A 20,376-nucleotide genomic window follows, 5' to 3' on the forward strand; every position below is an offset into this window, starting at 1 on the left:
GTGGCAAATGCGTGGAAACGTATGCACCCCTCAAAAAAAAAAAAAAAAAAAAAGCGTAGTGAAAGCAGCCGTCCATGATAGAATATTAACCTGTTGCCTCAGCTGCTGGGGAGAATGGGTTTGTCCTCCTGCAAGTTGCAGGGAATTCTCTTTTGCTCGTGAGTACTATGTGCGAAGACATTCCAATTTCACAGGTTAGGAGATAGTGTGAACAGTCAAATACATTGATTGTCTTTATTGTTTTCAACATGACCCTGGGACTGCTGATGTTCCAAGTTGAGCACTAAAACTTCACGTGCACTTTCGTAAGGCCTGTGGATGATGTGTTTTGAAAACCGACTTCTGACTGACTGTTCTGTATGCCCTCCAGCTCATGAGTATAGTGCTGTATAGAAACAAATACCAATTAACAAATATGTGAACTTTTACTTCTGCAGGTGGGTGGGTAGCTCCTCAGTGTTCCAACCACTGAAACCAGTTGCCGGCAACAATGGCAGCACCCGCTCCAATTAAGAAGGGAAGCTACCCCTCCCGCCAGCAACGCTTCGGGCCAGCACCTTTGGCCTCCTTCGAAGATCTCCCCACTGATGACCAAGACAGCAGTCCCGAAGGAGGGCGACCGCCAGACGTGCTCTCACCATCCAGGCCTAGCCTGCAAGCCCTCAGAAGTCCCAGCATTCACAGCCCAGATACGCTGATTCCGTCTGAGATCTCCACTCCTCAAGTTGAAAGTGATGGAGATTCACTCATGACTCTCACACCCTGTGAGCAGAGCAAGGCACACACTCCGGTAGCAGGGAACACGTCACCAGGTTGTCCGCTTCCCGGATCGCAGAACACAAACAGTACTCCGAAAGTCCCTGGGTGTGGTAATCTAGACATCCCCATCAAAATCGCCAACAAAGAATCTCCGACCCAGCAGCTGGCAAATGCTAGTGATGGCCACCAGAAGAAGATGTCTTCCGGATCCATATTGCTCACTCCGCAACAGGAAGAAGCAGTGTCCCCTGGTGCAGATGGGAGCAAGAGGAAAGGCTCCTGGACAGACATCTTCAGGAGTAGAAGCCGTAGTCGTAGCCGAAGTCGTTCCCCACAGAGTTCGCCACATCGCAGCCCTGCGCCAGCGGAAGCAAAGGATAAAGACAAAGGAAAGAAGAAAGATAGTGGATTCTTCTCTTCTCTCCTCAAGCTAGGTGGTAGGAAATCTCCCATAAACAAAACTCCATCTCCCCCAAGGACACCCCCCCGCCTGTCAATCACAATGCATGACGAAGAAGAGTTTGTGCAACCACAGAATGTGCCAGACGACACAAAGCCCAAAGCTAGAGAAGAAACTCCATCTTCTGGACCTTCACCAACGAAGAGGCCTCAAGCATTGGAGATAGAGACCAGGGCAGAGATTGCCCCCACATTGTCTCAAAGGTGCCAACAAGTTTTTGGAGAGGACGATCCATTTGAAGGGGCGAGGAGTTTTTACTTGGAAAGGCCCTGCCAGTCAATAGCCGACATTCCTAGTGCTAGCTCCAGCCGACGGAACAGTGCAAGAAAAGAGGCAGGATCTCAGTCTGAACAGGAAGAGCATGTCTCTTCCGAGTCAGAGTTAGGGTTTGAAGCCTCGGAACAATCGTCTAAGAAATTAATTAAGCAAAGCAGTCAGGACGAGACAGAAGCCGAAACATTGCTCACGCAGGACTCTGTTGAGTCCGAAGAATTCCTCTCCGTTGGATCTCTCCCGCTTCCCACAACTCCCCACAGTCCCGTCCGAACTCCCACGCGCAAGCAGAGGTTAGAAGTAGTCACCATCCCCATTGAGCGACCACGAAGTACAACTCCCATCAACGTAGCACCCCTCGAAGCATTTATCCAGAGTTCGGCCGCATCCCCGGACGCAAACAACGAGAAAGTAGAGAAGATCAAACTGTTTCTGCCGGGTGAGCAGTTTTCTGCTCGTGCTCCAAAGAGCCCAAGAAGGAGCTCGCTCAAGAGTTGGCTCAATTTTTGTGAAGAAGGACTGCAGAGTCCTCGCTGCCGCAAGAGGTCGCAGAGTCAAGGGGAGGACGTCGACACTCCCGTGGGGAGTCCGGGCGATTCGTCGGTGGTGTGCGACAGCGACACCCAGTTCTTTCCCTCGGACGAGAAGACGCCAGACTCTCAGTGCGAGGAGGATGCCAAGTGGGCCGCAGCAGTACGCGACGAAGTTGAAAGGTCGTTGGTTCCTGCCACGGGTAACCCCTTCTCTGCGGACCTACCGGCGGACGGAGATCCGTTCGTGGGAGAGGATAGGGAGGCAAACGAATGCTTCGGAACAGTCAAACCAGTAGAGAAAATAGTTATGCAGGCAAACGCAGCCTCGCCACCATCGTCAATCTCGTCGTCTGTCACCACACCAGAGAATTCTTCCAGCCTAAGCAGTTCGGGTACCGAACGTGCTTAGGGGACCACATGCATTTTCACTCCCACCCTGGTGTGTGTTCATCGTCGTTTCCTCTGTGTTACCACGTAAGTATGTCTCCCTCGTCCTTTATGCTGCATTTGAATGTCTCAAATATGCTGCTCATATGCTGCATTCGAATGTCTTGAAGTACACAGAGCGAGATGTGGAAGGACCTATCCATACTGTATTGGATTTATGTGTGTAACGCCTTGTGAGCAGGCAAGCCTGGGCATTCCAATTTGAGCAGCAGAACTCATTTGAACTGAGTGACCTGGCCTGATTTCTTTTCTACGCTAGAATCAACATAACATAATTTACGACACTGCAGATAGGTAGCTTGTAAGTGGAGCCGATTCCTTGTAGCAGTCGTACGGCATTGACCCATGAAACATTCTGTTCCCAATTTTGTTGTTTGCTTTGCATTTCCTCGTTGACGTCTAATTCGTTGGAAATCACTACTAAACTTAAAGGAGCAATGACGTGACATTTACCATCTCTCGAAATCCTGCCTCGTCTGTTAAGCTCTCCACCAGGAGTCGCCACGCAAAATATTTGAGCTCTGCAGAGCCCTGGCACTCGCTCTGTAGGTTACCTACGCTCGTCGTTCTTTCGCAGGAATTCCTTTTATTCGTTGCAGAGCACTCTGCACAGAAAAACGAAAAAAATTTTGGGGTCACTTCAGTGCTCCTTTAATATGAAACTTCTGTATGTCCTGTCATTCACCTTGAAGCTGACAGTTATAACAGGGTCCTGGAGTTAAACGAAAACCGCTATTTTGGGCGAACCGGAACAGAACGAAAACCGTAAAATAATTTTATGCTCCGCAGGGAAACCGAAAAAAAATTGGTTTTCGGTTCAAGTGGGAAATTGAAATCATGAGCACATACCGCTAGAGCTCAAGTGCACAATACATGGCATCCGTCGGTGTTTACGTAGGAATCTAAAAAGTTTCCTTAGAACCGAAACGAAAACTGGAACGAAAAACGTTTCGGTTCGACACCCTGGTTTATAGTAACAGGAGAGCTGCTGCCTGTTCTCCCTCGCATTTAAGGGCGAGGGAGAAAGCGCGTTTCTGCCAGAGCGACAAAAATGACCTCCAAAGTGTGCCAAAACGAACAGAAGATATTGTCATTGCACCAAACATCTATCTTTGAGCGTTACAATTTCCACTACTCAAAATTAAGGAGGACAATGCCCCAGAAGGTTGCTAGTGCAGGTGTATACAAGGTAATGATATGCATGGTTAAATTGCTAGCACCATTAAAAAAGACAAAAAAAAAAAAAGACTACAGCAGAAATGTTGTGAATCATTTTGTTCATTATTTACTTCAATTGTAGTGGCAATAGTCACGAGACAGTGTATGCAAACACACAGGAGATAATTCTGCAAGTCACTAACTACATGCATCTTTCCTGGTAAATACAGAATTGCCCGGACACAGTCACTTGCTCCCACCTATAACAAAAAAAAAAAAAAGAAGAAAGGAAGTAGCTGCTCTGTTCTTGCAGCTGATAAACGTTTATGCAATTTCGGGAGCACGCGAACGTGAAATCCCCCATTCTTCCCCCTTTCCCCCTATTTCCAAGGTGGCCAGCCGAAACGCGCGAATCGATCAAGTCTTACTTCGCGGGGGAGAAGGAATTCTCCCTCTCTCAACTGTCTGCTTTTTTTTTTTACTTCATCGCTGTTCGGCCTCTCTGGTCGATTCTCTCGCTGTAGTACCGAAGTACGACGTGACCTGTTCCGTGAGAGTATCGCCGCCTATTGTTCCTGAAGCCGTCTGACCCACGGACGACGCTATCGTGCGGACCGCAGTGTCATAGCGAAGCGTCAACGATGCCCCGTAGCGCTCCCGAAGCGTTGCAAGGCGTCCATCTAGAGCAACGGTAAGTTTGACCCGCGCTTTCGAACGCGTGACCTTCACCAACGCGTGTCCGAGTTTATGGCGATGGAATGCTTTTCCCTCGAGTTCCATACTATCGCTCTTGTCGTAGTCGTCTCGTGCGTGAAGAAGCTGTTCGGTCTGATCCAGGCATTAAATGATGAGAAATGTGAAAGCGGGCTATTTGCGGAAAAGTGTGAACGTATTGGTGAGACTGTCGAGACTGACGGGAAAATGGGATGTTGTTTATGTAGTACAGTGGTGTGGAACATCCTTACTCATTTCTGCTTTTGAAAAAAAAAGAAAAAATAATGGCTTTTTGTGTTGTCAATATGAGCCATTAAAATGTACTGAGAAGTGGGGCATCTTAATCCGCGATGTACTTGCTTCCCCTGCTCTCCTTTATATTGCCGTTGTAAAGAGAAAACGTATGGAAATTAGGTATCCATGCACGTGACCCACTTTTCGCTAGGGAGCCAGATGTTCCTGAATTGTTCAATAGGCATTCCTTTAAATCGAGCTCTTCCCGATCGAGTAGTATGTCGCGCAACGTCTGATGCAGTTCCCGAGCATCACTTCGCCGAAGCGTGCTTCACCGTACAGCCTCGCTGTTGTGAGGTGAAACCAGCTTGCCGTTCGGGATGCTGTACTACTCCTCATCAACGCGATGAAAATTCAGCAGTGACTATAATCCTTCTCTTCTGTCCGTGTTCCTTGTGCTGAAATGCGCCGCTAATTATGTTACCTCCAACGTGTAACCGATTTTGCGAATCGTACGTTGGTGGGACACGACTGCTGAAAGAGCACGTTAATGTGACGAAATTGGTCTTGTTTACTCAGAAGGTTACATCAGTGCCGCTCCCTTTTCTCTCACCAGAACCAACACATACGTACTTTATTGATCTGAACACTAAAGGCGCGCAAGGCATGCAGGGATTTGCCTCTGCGCGCCGCCAACTGGGAAATGCCGTGGTTGATTATACGTGTGCGGAGGGGGGGATGAAGGGAAATCAGACCGAGTGAGGAGGAGGGAAGGGATGAAAAGGGACCGGCGTTTTCCCCGTCGAGGCCGCGAAGGACGCCGGGAAAATCCGAGCAGCAGCGGCCATGTTGCGCTGCGACGAACGGGCAACTAGGTTTGCGTTTATGCTTTGCGCTTCGAAATCCAGTCTCGCGCAGCTAGTGCGGCAGAAATAGCGGTTGCACCTGGACGCGCTTGCAGGAAATTATCGAGCTTCGGGGAGGTAGATTCTACACTTGAGTTGTGAGTATCACAAAACGTCTTATCACTTTTGTTTGCCTGCCCGGAAAAGGAGAGAGTGCGACATTTTCCGAAAGTGTAGCTATTTCATCCGCAAAATGGTTATAGACGGGGTCCTTACAAAGGGGCGAAACTGTGGACGGGGACGGGATATTTTGCACTTTCGGCAGCATCGTGAATGTGAGGAAAGGGAAAACTATACGGGATGACGAAGGAAAAGAAGGGGGTCGTTCGGGATGGAACGAATGCGGGAGGAAAGAAAGGGGATAAAAGGCAGTCTAGACAAATTTGTCTATGTGGATGAAAAACGGCGATCGGGGTAGCGGGGAAGTCGGCGCGGGGGAGCCGACGATGCGCGTGTTTAACTGCGGTCCAGTTAAGCCTAGCGCACGTAGCACAGGGAAGCGCTTGGGGTGATGGAAGTAACTGCGCGTTAATTGGAATGTTATTTTAAAGGGGTCTTTTATAATGCAGTCGAGGTCAGCACGGTTCACTGATTCTTGCCAGTGCGGCTGTCGCGTGTTGGCACCGTAAGAATGGCGCTTGTGTAAAAGGAAAGTAGTATTATAAAACCAATAAATAGTCACTTTTCAGTAATAGATCGCAAAATAGAGGGGCACCTGATACGAATCACCTAATAATAGCGCTATGGCGACAAGCAGGGTGAGCGACTGAAAAGTGTGACGATTCTGCGTCAGGCTCACCCTTCGATAAGATAAGCATACCAGATAAGTAGGCTTCCCGGTCTTCGGTATTTACCGAAAAGCACCGATAAACGTACGCCGGCGAATATTTTACAAGTTCGGTGGAAATAATTCTTCACCGATTGTCGTCGAAATGTCGACTTCGTGTGTCTTGATTTCATTTCCTCTCCCTTCACTCTGAACTGGTTGTCAATGGACAGTGAACATGAGGTCGTTCTTGAAAGATCAGATATTTGGTTTTTATGTTCTCACGGGGTCTTAATGTTGCCGATAGTCAGGATCCAGGCCAGTTAGAAAGAGATCCACATAATGAGAATGGGTCTGTTCAGCCAGGAAGTGCCCCAGCTAGAGCCTAGAGACCATGGAGTGTGCCAGTGCAAACTGTTCGCCTATTCCACAAACACTGAAAAATAGGACACGGACCGACTGAAAGATTTGCCTTCCACAAGAAAGCTCAGACAGTGAATTTCTTACAGTGAAAAGAGTGGTGTGCGATGTCACCTGCATCGCTAACATGTACCTCACAAACTTATCAACCCCTGATTTTTAAAGTTGGCATTGTAATCAAACAAAGAAACACAAGGACATCAAGTGTTGGTTCACTGTATGCATGGGAAACTCCCGTGACGTTCCTCACTGGTTTCCACCGGGTGTCTTCAAGTTTCAAAATACAGTCAACCCTCGATTTATGAACCTTCGATTTATGAATTCCCTCGTTTTATGAACACGAGCACGGGGAACCAAACTTTTTCTATTCATTTTTCCCTCGTTTTATGAACCTCGATATTCGAATAATGAACGGAATTTCTGGGAACCAACTAGAAGTTGCCCAGCGTTTTTGCCCTCAATTTATGAACGGATCGTTCCGAGGTCAACAGAAACCCCTTCAAAGCGATTATTCCGTGGTCTTATGAATGACGCCTGAATGGACAAAACGTTTTCCAGGTATTGCACCCTCGGTTCTTAACCCCTCGAAATCCTAACAACAAACGGGTTTTCCGGGGTCGCACAAGGTGCGACCAAGTGTTCCTGACCTCAGTTGATGAATAAGGTGGTCGCTGTCACCCGGAGATTAATAAACGGAGGTTAAAAATCTCGGAGGAAATCCGAGAGCCGTCCAGTGCGAATGTGGTGACATCTCTTCTTTCCAAGATTGACACAGCGGAAGGCATGGTCCAAAGCAAAATTAAACAATATATGGCATTATAAACACAATCCCAACTCGGAAATACTGTTCCATTTGCTCGATAATACTCAGTTAACGGAATTTTCGATTTATGAATCCCTCGATTTATGAACGATTTTTCGAGGAACCGATGGTGTTCATAAATCGAGGGTTGACTGTATTACCACCGAAAGACACCGATTCCTGGTGAGCGAAATAGCCACCGATTTCTCCTACCAAATCTCCGAAAAATTAAGCACCGAAAACCGGGAACCCTACAGATAAGCAACACCAGACAGGCGTGCTGCAGAGCATCATGTCAAAGTTGCGTCCATTGCAGGGTAGCTGTAGGAGATGAACTTCATCAAGAAAAAGATCAAAGGTCACAAGAAGGGTCACGACAGTGACGACGAAGTTGAGGCCGCCATCTACGCCAAGCAACTCGCAGAACGCCAGCAGCAGGGAGGGGCCACTCAGGACCTCCTCGGCACCACAGAAGACGCAGGCAAGGACGCAGCGGAGCTCCTCACAGAAAGCAAGAAGAAGGAGAGTGAGGAGTGGAAGTTTTTTGAGCAACTCACACAGCGCGTGCAGGACACTGTACAGAAGACACAGACCACACTTAGCAAGATAAAAGAAACCTCGGCCATCACCGAACTCAACAAGCCCGACTATATTCTCGACCCCGGTGAAGAATCGGAAGAAACGCCCGCATCGATCGCTCAGCCGAGTAAGAGTTGGGTCAACTTTGAAGAAGGTGCTTCCGGGGAGAGGCCACCGAGACCCGGTCCTCCACCGAGGCCCCCACCCCCCTCCACTAAGACCACTGTCCCAGAAGACGTTCCTCCGGTTGAAGAACCCCGGGCAACACCGATACCTAATGGAGAGCAGCCAGACATTGACCTTTTAGAAGAGTTTGGCTTTGCCCCGCCTGTCAAAGAAACAGCTGCAGTCATCGCACTAGATATAAGCTCTAGTCTTCTAGTGAACGAACTTGACTTAGGTGTAGAAGGAGATGACCCTTTTGATACTTCCTTTGTAGATGTTGCTGTTGGAGCAAAAGCATTAAAGGTAGATGAGAAGCTGGTCAACGACGGAGACCTACTTGCTATCGCCGACGGTGAAGAGGCTATCGGGGATGATCCGTTCGACACTTCCTTCGTCGACACGTATGTAGCCACAAAGGAGTCGCCGAAGCAACCCGATCAAGGAGCAGACTACTTTGGAGGACTGGTCAGCCCTAAGGATGCACTTTCGGAAGATTCTGGCGTAGAAGACGGCGGCAGAGGCGAAGAAATGAGCAATCCGTTTCTGAGCGAAACTCAGTCTGCATCGCGGCCAGCCTCCAGGGCGAGCACGACGGGCGAGGCGTTGTTCGGTGCTCCAGAGAATGAAGAAGCAGAACCCGTGCCAAACTTCTTCTCCGGGAGACGCAGGTCAAGTACAAATCCTTTTGAAACCACTGCAGAAGACTTGGACTATTTCAAGAATGCAATGGTTGGGGGTGCTAGCAATGACACGGTTGATGTCGTTGCCGAAGGTGTGGCCCTCTTTGAAGCTATCGCAACAACGTTTCCCGATACTTCGAAAGATGAACCTCAAAAGGACCTGTTTGGATTCGACGACGATAATGATAAGGGCAACATGGAACCAGCTCAGCCCACTTTTGATCCCTTTGCAGACAACAAAGGAAGTAATGAACAGGAGGGAGATTTCTTCGACTTAAGAGACCGTCCCCCTTCGCCACCCATCACGGACCCTTTCCAGCTTGCGTTTGGCAAAAAAAGTGTAGACTACGACCTGACACCAGATGACAAGACGATAACGGAAGATGTCCCCGTTCAGGGAGGTCTGTTCGGAGAGCAGGCTGGACATCAGCCTTCAGAGACAAAGGTCACTTCAGCGATGTTTAACGACATGGACGACTTCTTTGGAATGGCAACAACACAAGGTGCTGTACAGAGCGGTGTGACTAATGGAAGTTTTCCCCGAAACAACTGAAGCCATGCCAACAAACAAGCCAGCAGCGATGGACTCCTTCGACCCATTCCAAGACATTTCCAAGTGTCTAAGTGCTACCCCTGCCGTTCCACCGGCTGTGGCTGCGGTGACACCCCAGAGGGAAGATTACACCTTGTTTGACCTTAATGGCAGCCCCGTGGAAGCAGATGTCGCTCCTGACCCTGGTTTTGATGCTTTCCAAGACTCCGCAGCCAGTGTAGAAAATTCGGGCTTCGGAAACTTTGGAGACTTTGGTGAGCCAGCCGCCAAAGATCAAGCCGAGAAACAGGCTGACATGTTTCAGGACCACAACGATCTCGAAGGATTATCGGGTGATCAGGAGAAAAAGGAAATCCCTGCAGATACCAACTATGACCCGTTTGACACCACTGCTGTTCAGCTAGAGGCGGTGAAGAACACGGTGCCCATCACAGACACGGCTGCATTTGAAGCGTTTGCTGCAAAGTTTGAGCATGCAATCGAGAAGCTCGAAGATGCAACGGAGCATTCTGGGTTGGGTGCTGCAGACGATTTTGACCCATTCTCAAGCTTGCAGTCATCAGCTTTCAAGATTCAAGAACCAGAAGGCACCCAGGCGTTCGACACCATGGATATCTTTGACCCGTTCGCAGTGGCTACGAAGCCCCCTGAAAATACGCCCGTGAAAATGTTTAAGGAGACATCGCAAGATTCCTTCGATGACGACGACACCAGTATGGACTTCTCGGTTGTGATTAGGCCCAAAATGCGGGAACCAAAAGACACACCAGAAGCTACACTAGGTAAGGAAGCTTGTGTTCCACAATAAAAATTAGAGATGGGACGAATCCAGAATTTCCGAATCCGAATCCAAGGAAGGCTCTGCGAATCCACGAATCTCGAATGTTTCAAATCCTTCGTTAAAAAGGAGTTTAAAAAGCCAGGAAAAACAAACAAAAAAAAAACACTCCCACTGAAAAGTGTTTTTAACGAGAATTTGATGTCTTTGTTTAACGAAAAACAAATTAAATAATAGTTCACTTTCAGGGGAAGCATGCCCGTATAGTTCTTCTTAGATGTAATTTATAACACCTGCCAGCCAATCAGGTTTATGGCGGACTCTGGAGACTCTAGTTTAAAAATAAACAAACAAACCTGGTGGTGGATTCGGAAGATTCGATTCGCCGTTTTCGGAACTGGGATTCGGATTCCCGAATCTGGAGTCCCTGCCTAGGATTCCCGGATTCGGTTGGCCCATCCCTAATAAAAATTCAACTAAACGTTTCTTTTGTACAACACTAGGCCCACCTCCAAAGCTTCTGCCGCCTCCAAAATCTCCAGTCAGAACACCTGCGTCTCAAACCACAACAGCGTCACGCTTCAACCCGTTTGACAAGACCTCCATTCAGAAGGACGATCTCCTGAACCTTGGCGATGACCTCGAACCAGCAATATCACCAGCTGCATCGGTGACAACCGTGTCGACGGAAGAACCCGTGCCAGCATTAGGCGAAGCTGGAGTGAAGAGGTCTGAGGAGTCTGCAGAAAGTCCTTCTACCCCACTCTTTGACGAAGACACGTCCCAACCTCTGGAGGAGTTTCGGGAGAAATTTGATGGCGACGGCTGGGAGATGATGTTACGGCACCCCAACAAAAAGAAGATAACCGGGAATCGCTACTGGAAGAAGGTTTACGTGCGCATGTCCGACCAAAACATAGTCTATATCTACAACAAGAAAGAAGACAACGATCCCGTCCAGGAGGTGCCGCTACAAGCGTGCTATTCGCTCTCTGAAGTGGGTGCTCAGCAGTTCGACGCATACGGAAAGATCTTCACTATAAAGCTGCAGTACATCTTCTATCGCGAACGGGTTGGAGTGCGTCCCGGCCAGATAACCAAGGTCATGCAAGGTCAAGTGACTACAATGGGCCAGCTGGCGAAGCTGGGTCTCCCACTGGAACATGCCCCACAGGTGTCTCAACTGCTAAAACTGGGCACGCAATCGTGCGAGGTTATCAAGAGCTTTGTCCAGGTACGTTGTCATTACGACATCGAGGCACCATGTGTGATCACGTAGAAGCCAAAGCTCACTAAGTTAATGAGCGTTCCCTGAGCTTGAGGAAGAGACAAAAGGACAGAACACAAGACAAACAGTGCAAGACAAGACTCAAAGGCCTCGTTTTGTGATCTGTCCTTTTGTCTTTTCCCTAAGCTTGGGGACATGTTGCCAATGTCAAGTACTTACTGTTCGCGCGCCTCTAATTTTCGCGAATTTTGCGAATTGCAAACTTCGCGAAATTTAAGGGCATGCAAAAATTTTGAGCCAAAGTTGACGCTTCAAAAGCAGTGATACAATCGGAAACTTTATTTTCACACTTGGCTGCTAGTAAGTATTTGAACTGCTTTACAGCACAAGTGTGTCCAATACCACAATTAAATACAGCAAGGGCAATTTAAGGCGTATCACAAAGTGAGGGAACCCAGCCACAAACTTTAGCATATAGATTTCGCGAAATTTAGTGGCCACGAATATGTGCCCTGTGCTCGATTCGCCCTAAAATTCGGGTCGCGATATTAAAGGGTTTTACAGTGTATGCCGGCTCACTTGCGTATTACTTTTACGTTCGTCATTAATAAGTGTGTAGAGCATGGTGCAACGTATTTCCCACTCTGTATAATATTCACCAATTGCCTCTACCAAAGAACTCCAAATGAATTATTGAGTTGTGCGATGCATGTTTCCATATCACTTGAAGGATGGCTGTTGAGTCAGCGAGTGCCAGTGACTGGGATCAAACCCACACTGCTCCGATTGCCGGGTGGCCAGAGTGAATGCGTGTCAGTGGGTTCCTGAACGACACCTTGGTATGTTCACAAGAACAAGATGTCGACGTAGTGCAATGATACCAAACCTGACAGGCTAGGGAGATGCGCGTTCGATTATCACCACCGAGCTCGCCGACTTTTCATCAGCTGCCATCCTTCAAATCATTGCTTGGGCGTTGAAGCTTAAATGTTGTTGTTCTTTTCACTCACCCTCTATAATTTACGTTTGTATTATTTGCAAAATGCAAGAGCAGTGTCTAACAGTGTGTTGTATCGTTAGTATTGGCCGCTCATTTATGCTACTACAGTGCGCTTGTTGGTGTGGTTGCTACTATCTCCCATTTGCCTCGTAACACCATGGTTTTTAAGTGATCGGTTTTCACTTGATTGCACATTATGGTCATAATTCACAATGCCCTTTTGCACAGAATAATACAGTTTTAGAGTAGAAGACCCAAGCTCTTTGTGCCCCAAGGAAATTGCGTTGTGGCTACTGCACATGTCCAGAAGCTAAACCGCACTTTGGGTCACACTATTTTTCTAAATTACGTTGGCCCAAAAGCCGACTTGTGTCACTCTCGCGGCAGGTGAGAATCCGCGCGAGTGTGTTGTCTGCAAACAGATGACAACAACGATGAAAAGTTTAGTTTCACGATACCCATTATTTTTACTACTAAAGATGCAAAATGTTTACAAGAGGCAATTTTTCTAACTGTGCCAACCGAATGCCTATCCTTCACTTGCAGCAAACACGAAGGACGAGGACGAAAACGAGGGACACGCTACTTAACAAATAAACTATTACTAAATAAAGCTACTATTAAATAAATAAGTACGTACAGTGTGTGGAGGGAGTTGTTTACTCTATCCCTTTATCATGTGGCAAGACCACAACCCACTACATTATAACGACCATGTCATAGGCACCCATTCCCAGCGCTGCATTTGGAAGCTAGCGGTGGCGCCACTCATCGACCCGGTTATTGCTTCCTCAATTTCTGCAATACTTTGTACTTCAGTTTACCTTAGTATTTTGGTACGAGCGGTGGATGTCCCAAGGGAGATGCTTCTTTCTAAAGTTGATTATCATCATCATTCTAGGCGCTTTGCGCTTTCATAGGGGTGGTTGCTGTCATCTGCTTCAGTTTACCTTAGTATTTTTGTACAAGCGGTGGATGTCCCAAGGGAGATGCTCCTTTCTAAAGTTGATTATCATCATCATTCTAGGCGCTTTGCGCTTTCATAGGGGTGGTTGCTGTCGTCTGCTACGGTAGACGTATGTCCGCTACAGCGCGTTCAAAATTCAAATTTCCATTGTCTAATCATGATGTAGATCTCGTGGGACGATGAGTAGCGCCCCCTAGCGGATCGTGCGGACGAGCTCCTCGTAGGGGTTGCCGATTATGACATGGTAGTTATAATCTGGTAGGTCGTGGGCAAGACATACGTTGAAGAGACAGGATGCTGTCTTAATGAGAGGCTCCGCAAACACAGAGGAAAAGTTAACAACGACGATACCCAAAACTTCCAATTGGCATATCATGTCGACATGTGTGGATGTAAGCCCGTATATAGAAATACAAAAGAATCAGATTTTCAAAAGACTTGCACGCTCGCCACGTAGTTGAAACAAAAACGATAACGCAAGAGGGAGATAACTGCGTGAGCAAAGCAACGACGCTTCTCACAGATAAACAACGGGTCCGAGACTTGGTACGGGTAGCACGACCTTTGGTTAAAAAACCGGAAATCACAGATTTACTGCCTACAAAGAACTTCAACCTTTTTTGTTCCTTGTTTATTGTAACAAACCTGGTTGAAAGTGTAGCGTGTCTCTCGTGTTCATCCTCGTCCTTTGTGTTCACTGCGAGTGAAGGATCGTGTACCAATCTGCCCATCTATTAACAAATGTGTATCCTCAGTGTAGCAGACGGCATTTAGTGACAGTGCCACAAAGTACATGGCACACTCCCAATTCACGACTGTAATCGTGCGGTTCGAGTGATTGTGAATGTGTATGCGCAAATATATAAGGGGCACTTAACTTTGAGAGAAGTGAGACGATGGCAGCTAGGTGGTGAAGATTCCTTGAGCTTGAGGACACGTAAAAGACGACACAACACGAAGGCTCACACGTGTCCTCAAGCTCAAGGTTTTCTCGGACGTAACATTGCACATAACAATGACAGTGATGCTTTCAGGTGGTGGAGGACGCCCTGTTCCACCTTCAAATCCACAGGGACCGTGCCCTCACCTACAAAACTGAAGAGATCCAAGTCACAGTGCATGATGAGTTTGTGGTTGAACAGGACAAGATGGGTCATGTTTGCAAGCAGAAAGCGAGAGTTCGCCTCTTTTTCCTGGCCTTCGTGACAGGTACGACGAGACCTTGAACCAGAGGTCGCAGTGGGAGATACGCCTGCAATGGCTGGCTTTCGTTGCAGGGATGCCTGACATTGAAGTCGGTGTCAATGATCTGACACGCCAGGGCAAGGAGGTGGTGGGCAGGTACGACATCCTCCCTGTGGTGACGGAAGAATGGATTCGTCTGGAAAATTGTGAATTCCACTCGTGCGTGATGCAAGAGGAGTTTGAGAACAACCGGATCATCAAGTGAGTGCTGCCGGTTACGGGTGAGGCTGTGCAAATAGTAACTTTAAAACCAAAACGAACATTAAGTGAACAGCTATATACAATCGAACTGAGCACATAGTGCGCACGTGATATGTGCATACAGATCATTGTATAAAGTAGCACTCACTTTGCTTATACTTTCTGCTGGCATCTCTGGTCTTACAAATGCAGCTTCAGAACTATTAGAGTATATTTGGTTTGGAAATGACATAGCCTCAAAATTTGAACGTAGAATTCCAACAACAACAACTTTATTGCGAGATGATGAATGGGGAGTTTCATCGCCAGGGGCAATACTCTACACCATTGCTGGTGGTGATGCGGGGAATAAAATAATGAGCCCCTTCACAATAAGGATCGAGGTCCTGTGGTATCCAGAAAGGTGAAGAGAGCTTTGAGGGCAGAGCGTTGGTGGGCTGAATGTGGCCAGGGACCAAGCAATTTTGTGAGAGAGAGGGGGCGAGAGTGTAGCCCGTTAAGGGGTCCAGAGAGTCGAATTCCATATTTGCTTTGCATTGTTTCCAGATTGCACCCCCCTGACGCCTGCTTATTTGAGCTCATGCGCTTCAGAATCCGACCACCGAGAGCACGAGAATTGCCTCTTCAGGTGCGTGTCTTCGTCTGGTGTCTTTTTTCTTTTTAGCAACATAACGTGCACGGGCTAAATACTAAACTCTTTGCAGCTCAAGGCGGTAATGCGGGTAGCATCGCGGCACGTTGAACTCCGTGGGGATGTTCTGGTTCCGGGATACCATAGCCGAAAGCACGGACAGGTGCCCTGCGAAGACATCCAGATCCGATTCCCAATCCCCGAATGTTGGGTCTATTTATTCCGGGTGGAGAAACACTTCCGGTACGGAGCACTCAAGTCTGCGGCCCGCCGACCCGGCAAGATTAAGGTATGGTCCCAAAAGTAAAGCTGCCTGGTTGTCACACACTCGGTATAGTCACGTGCTTATTCTGGACGTTTTAAATAGGGCCTTGAAAGGATTATCGGTACTGCACAGCCTCTGGACCATAGTCTCATAGAGGTATCAGCGGGTCAAGCAAAATATGAGCATGCTTATAAAGCGGTCATCTGGCGCATTCCAAGGTTGCCCAAGGAAGGACAAGGTGAATGTCTTTTTCTTTTTGCACGCTACGCTCCCAATGTAGGTTTCTACCATGACCTACTAGATTATAAAGACCATGTCATAATCGGCTACCCCTATGAGGAGCCCGTCCGCATGATCCGCTAGGGGCGCTACTCATTAGCCAGCGAGATCTACATAATGATTGGACAATCGAAATGTGAATTTTGAACGCACAGAAGCGGACGTACGACTACCGTAGCAGACGATAGCAACAGCCCATATGAAAACGCGTAGAATGATGAAGATAATCAACTTTAGAATGCAACATCTTCCGTGGGGTATATACCGCTTGTACAAAAATACTAAGGTAGGCTGAAGTACAAAGTATTGTAGAAGTTGAGGAATCAATAACCAGGCCGATGAGTAGCTTCCAAATGCGGTGCTGGGAAAGGGTGCCTATGACATGGTCCATATAATCTAGTGGGTCGTGGTTTCTACATGCAGTCATACACCATTCCTTGAACATTTCATGTGTTCTGACTGTTGGAAAGCTTCATGACCTTCCTTTTAATAAGCGCGTACCTTCAGTTTAAAGACAGAGCCTCACATTGAAACAGTCATGAATGCAGATCTCCCCCACCCGGAAAGGAAAAGATGTGCTCCTTATTGCTGAACGTTATAGGCACTGTGGTAGAGCGGCCTACGCTGCAGAACTGCACAGCACCACACTGGGATAGAGATAAGACACCCAACCTAAATCCTTGTGACAGCACGTTGCTTTCGTGGAGCTCGTGATTAGTTTTTTTCCCAATCTAACTGTATGCCTCCACTCGATATTGCCAGACTGTACCCTATTTTACAGCTCCTGAAATAAAACACAATTATCAGGAAACCCAGAACCCAAAAATCGGTATACTGTGTACACCATTTGTTGATATTATACACTCCGATATCTGAACCATTTTGCAGGTGCATACACCCAGCAACTATTTCTTCTGAGACTAGACCTGACGTCCTTCGATCAGGTTCCAGAAACATTCGACACCAACATCGACGTCGAATTCACCATGCCAGCAACGACTGTCTCCCACACGACAGTACGCTCCATATCCGTATCAAATGAGAACCCTCCAGAGAAATATGTGCGTTACATCTCCAAGCACGAATACAGGGTCGAGTTGGACCTCCAGATGGGAGACGCTCCTCCCAGCGAGAATGAGATCTCTTCAATAACAGCTACAGCACCGGCAGCCCCCTTCGAACCACCGGCGCCAGAACCTCTGGCTGACGTAGCACCGGCGGACAGTGACAGTGATTGAAAGAGCACTCGTCGAGATTCCATATCAAGGGATGAAGCCAGGGTGTTGTGACGCTGCAAAGGGATCATCTCCTGCTTCATCAGTCGGTGCATCTGCAGTTGTTTGTGGTGACAGTTGCGTGGGGAAACGTGCTGTGCTTCATTGTTTTTCGAGTTGCTCTCGCGAGTTTTGGTTTTAAAGTTCCTCTTCTATGTGACTGCGAGCAAAGTGAAACGGTGCGAAGGAAACTCGGCAGAACAAAGTGAGCGACATAGGCACAGCAGAGATGTACGTGCGACGGGAAAGAACGGTGCACGGGGGCAAGGAGCGACGTCGAACAACCTTACACCTCCGCTCAAGCTGGTGGGGCATTGCAAGGATTGACGCAGCAGGAAAGCAAAGCAGATGTGCTGGCAACATGTTATGCATGCACGCACCTTCCGCATGGATTGTTCCTTCTGCCATCTGGTGGTTGGGGTGAGCACTTAAAAAGTTGTCGGAATAATGTGAGGATGAAGGCGGGATTGAAGAGCCTCGGAACTGTCGTCAGGATCTCTTGTGACAGGCACGGCAATAATGCTTGCTCTCGGCAAACTTCCAAACAAAAGGAGCAAAAAGCATTTCTTAAAGTGTCAGTTCATCACTGCAGTCTCATTTCACGGTTGTTTAACTCACTGTTCTATGGACCAAAACTATATTTTGTTCCATTTTTTAACCAAGTGCTGGTCACACAGAGTCATCATTTTTCCTCTTCTATATGAAATGGCTGGTAGCAAAGGGCTGACGAATGCGACAAGTTTTTTTTTTTTTTTAAGTGAGGTAAACGTATGTAACACAAAAAGCATGTTACAAGACTTGTTGTACATGCATAACATGGGCTACAAAACAAGATGTACCATACTGGAGCCCAAAGATGATACTTTAGCGAGGTTGAGAAAATTCCCTATGACACCCGAGTGCCCTGTTACCTGCAAAGTGTTCCAAGATGATTTCTCTCTGCTGCTGTGCAGTCTTTTTTGTGTGTGGCAGGTATGTCCATCATTTTCAAGGCCCATTCACACTAGAACTGTGACACCAGATTTACATACACAAGTATCAACGAATTTCTAACAGATTCCTGTAAAGGAATCTTATAGGCCTGAGAGAACTGATGTTCTGAGGCTGGAACAACATAGAAAGGACAAATACATACAAAGCCTCAAATTGCCTAAGAAATTAACGATGAAAGATGAAAGCTGGCTAACTTTCATCTTTCATCCTTATAGGCCTGATCCAATCCCACAGCTGTTCTACAATTACCATGTGCCATTCCTTCGCATTAATGCAAACTATAGAAACACAGTTAGAAGTAGCTTCAAGCAACTACAAGATTCCCAAAGAGCTACTGAGGGATCTCAGTGCATGTCTCATCCTAGTCATCATGCTCTTAAATTTGTTACACATGCGTTTCTTAACTCTATCTGGACTGAGTCCTTGGTATGCTTGCTGTCCCATGCCTAGGCAGCTGCTACAACAGTCAAAGATTTTTTATCACCCACTATGTAATTTTGCGACGTATATGCCATCTAGTGTGAATTTGCCTCAAGTGATGAGCTTTTAGTTTTTTTGTGTCTTCTTCGAACACAAACCTTGTTATTCCAAAGCGGAGTGTATTAGAGAATGCTGTCGTTCCTCAATCTATTTAAGCATTTATTTTGTTCACGCACAAATGGTCGTTATTTACGAGACTGTTGATTTTATTGTTATAACGTCTGTGATTTTTTTTACAGTGTGAAATGTTACTGTTGATTTTTTATTGTTGTTCGATATTTTAGGTTGATTTCTGTGGCAGCTTGTGCAGGGGACGCGTTCTCCCTGTTGAGACTTGTATGCAGGAAATGCACTCTTCCATGTTGACAGACTTAGTGATAAATAAATTTTACGTGCAGCATAACGGTGTCTGTGCAACACTCCATTTACCGTGCCTGTTATGCGGCCTATTTACGCGGTGACATAGCTCTTGTTAAACAGCATTAGCGAAACAGCCACTCTGAACGTGACTCGGAAGCAAAGCCATGCTTAGTGACCGCCTGCATCATTGAATTTTGAAAATGTTTCGTTTGTCTATTTAGGTTACGTTATGCGTGTTCGTGAAACATTTGTTTTTCTAGTGCATGCATCGTCATTCCATGTTTTTTTTTCTTTGCTGTTGATTGCATTCATTTTAGGAATCATCGAAGAAGGAATCTCCCAAAATGTTTATGCACCAAAACAATAATGAAGTTGTACCACGAAGGTTAGAAGAAAAGTGTATCACAGATTTTAGTACCGCATAATATGGGGCAATTCCATGACACTGTGTGCTATTTGCCAGTACCTAGCAATGTGCCTAGATTACATGAGCAGATTACATAGAATCAAGCAGCATATGTTGACTTTGCCAAATGCACTACTGTTAATGTTGGCATGGAACGATTTAAAAAAAAAGAAAAAAGAAGAAAAAAAAAAAAGCAGCGTGGGGTGGCTGAGCTCTATGTTTACATCAATGTGTGTATGTGTACATATATCCAGTTGTCTACAAGGGTTTGCCGAATGGGGTGCCTCTGATATGACAAGAGCAGTATTTTCCTGTTGGGATCCTGTCTTATTTGAGAAAAATGCCTTCTGGGTGTGTTCATTCAGTGCATTCTGTGCAGAAACATTGTCTGTGCACTGTAGAATAACTGATGGAAATAAAAATAATCTTGTACAGCACAAAAAAACATTGTGGCATTTGTTACGCTAACTCCACAGTTCGCCTTTTTGCCTTCCTCATTTCAGTAGTAGCAACGCACAATGGTCAGATTAGGCTGAGTTAAAAAAAATGTAAAACCCGATCTTAAAAAAAAAAGAAAAATTTTTTAAAGATGAAAAGTGTGTTTGGCACAGATCACCAAAGTTAATTGATATAGGCCAAGTAGTTGGTAAGGTACAGATACAAAAATTATTTTCAAGTTTATATGCCTGGTGACATTGGCATGGTACACACCATTTGACTAATAAATGCCAATGACATCGGGAAGTCGCACCGTGTGGACCTACCGTTTGAGAGATTAACAGGAAAACGTCAGTTTGAATGTCAGCTGAAACAGCCAGCAA

General features: G+C 46.7%; 1 pseudogene; it reads left to right on the forward strand.

Annotated features, from left to right (window-relative positions):
- Positions 1-2,408: 2,408 nt before the first annotated feature.
- On the forward strand, positions 2,409-19,994 carry LOC135396982 (uncharacterized; annotated as a pseudogene).
- Positions 19,995-20,376: the final 382 nt, after the last annotated feature.

Source organism: Ornithodoros turicata, chromosome 6 (assembly GCF_037126465.1).
Source record: "Ornithodoros turicata isolate Travis chromosome 6, ASM3712646v1, whole genome shotgun sequence".
NCBI lineage: Eukaryota > Metazoa > Arthropoda > Arachnida > Ixodida > Argasidae > Ornithodoros > Ornithodoros turicata.